Raw genomic sequence first — 2,149 nt, forward strand, 5'->3', positions numbered from 1 at the left:
ATGTGGGCGAAAATGGGCTATTTCTAGCGTGACTCCCAACATAATTCACCGAGACGGGATTTTCGGGGTAATATTCATAAGAATAGCCCTCACCACAAAAGACACAAGATTCAGACAAAGGTGGGTTGGACATTATGGATTGAACTTGATTATTCTCTCCATTCAAACATAAATTGTTTTTAACCAAATTAGTTAAAGCAACAATTTGAGCATTTAAAGCAGAGATGACATCAATTTCATGGATGCCAGAAGCAGACTTAGAAACAACAGCACGAGGATTTGACCATTCGGTATTATTATTTGAAATTCGTTCCAGAATGTCATGTCCTTCTTTGTAAGTCTTAGCTGTGAACGCACCACCGGCCATTGCGTCAAGAATAATTTTAGCGGAACTGGAGAGGCCATTATAAAATGTCTCCAATTGAATGCAATGAGGGATTCCATGATGAGGACATTTCGTAGAAGGTCCTTAAATCTCTCCCATGCATCCGAAACCGCTTCATCTTCTTCTTGTCGAAACGTCATAATTTCATTTCTAATTTTTACATTTCTCGTCGGAGGAAAGTATTTTTTCAGAAATTTTTCCRCCAAATCATTCCAAGTTAGGATCGAGTTTGGTGGTTGAGAATTTAGCCATGCTCTAGCTCTATCCTTCAATGTGTAAAGGAAAAGCGTAAGCGTAAGGCTTCTTGTGTAACTCCGGGAATTTTAAAATGATCCGTCATTTCGATAAAAGATTTTACATGAGAGTGCGAATCTTCCGACGATAATCCCCCAAACTAACCCATTGCAGAAATCATTTGGAACATTACGAGTTTTGGTTCAAAAGATGTGGCTGTCATTTCGGGCCTACCAATTCCCGTGGCCAACTGACCAAATTCGGGAGTTGCGTAGTCCCATATGCCTCTATTTTTATCATCGGCAATGTTAACTGTGGCCTCCCGTGGAGGTGGATTCCCCCCATGGTTTGGTTATGATTATTTCTACCTCTTCTACGTCTTCTAATGGTTCTTTCTAATTCAAGATCAAGAGGTAAAAGTTCACCGTATTATAGCCTTGGCATACAACACAGGAAGTACGAGTGGAACAAAAGAACAAGGCTCAAATGAAAAATCAATATCTCAGGATAAAAATCGTGTTACTTTCCCCGGCAGCTGCGCCAAAAACTTGGTAGGGCTGTGATCGTTCGCGTTCACCTAGTGGGCAGAATGTCCCCACAGTGGCGGTGCAAGTGCACGCCGACACTATGATCGCTTGGAAATAATAAAGTGGTACAAAGTATCAAGATCGTTCCCACAGAGAAGGTACCGAGATTTAGAGATTTTTCATGAACTTCTTGCACGAGTTTCGAGATGTAAAATAAAATTGGATTTTTGTTTATAAAAAAACCGAAATAAGACTGACTAGCTAAATAACGAAATAAACTTCTAATATTAAATGATGGGCATGGGTGCAAGTGTTCCTTAAGATAAAATTAACAATAAAACGGTTAGACTTTTACGAGTTGTTTATAAAAGCTCTGATCTCTCGAAAGTGAACTTTTATAACCGGGCCTCATAAAATTCCACAAGGATTTTACGTTTACCACTTCGAAACTTGCCGATCTAGCTAAAAAGTAAAAGGAATGCGATTCTTACCCAAATCTCATTGTGATAAAAATACCTATTGCTTAACCCCTAGCTACATGCATACAAAATTCGCGTCTCCACGTAATTATTCAAAGACCCTCTCGAGTTTATTGTGCATCACTTAAGTCGTATTTCGGATCCGTCCATCTCTGGGCCTAAGATCTAATATTAACACTTCAAAGTGATCAGCTTATCCGCATTTTAAGTACCATCTTAAGTGACCAAGTTACGAAGTGATAAAAGATAAAAACACCCAAATATTATATAAACATCCTAAGTTAAACTCACACCCACACCCATACAAGTAATTTAGCTAGACATAATGAAAGTAATTAAAGACATAAAATAATACTGAAATATAAATTGCATTAATGTAAAACTAAATTACAAGTACAAGGAAGTAAAATACTAKAAATTAAAGACATAAATTAACGACATAATTKAAAGACATAAATTAAAGGCATTAATTAAAAAGCATAATAAAAGAAAAAAGAGAAGAGAGACACACTAGAGAGTAATGT

General features: G+C 37.3%; 1 non-coding gene across 1 annotated transcript; it reads left to right on the forward strand.

Annotated features, from left to right (window-relative positions):
* The first annotated feature begins 437 nt into the window (after nucleotides 1-437).
* On the forward strand, nucleotides 438-543 carry LOC112515010. Its single transcript, XR_003069467.1, has one exon. It is a non-coding gene; the product is annotated as a small nucleolar RNA R71 (small nucleolar RNA).
* The last annotated feature ends 1,606 nt before the right edge of the window (nucleotides 544-2,149 follow it).

This window comes from Cynara cardunculus, assembly GCF_001531365.2.
Source record: "Cynara cardunculus var. scolymus isolate 2C chromosome LG 6, CcrdV1, whole genome shotgun sequence".
Lineage (NCBI taxonomy): Eukaryota > Viridiplantae > Streptophyta > Magnoliopsida > Asterales > Asteraceae > Cynara > Cynara cardunculus.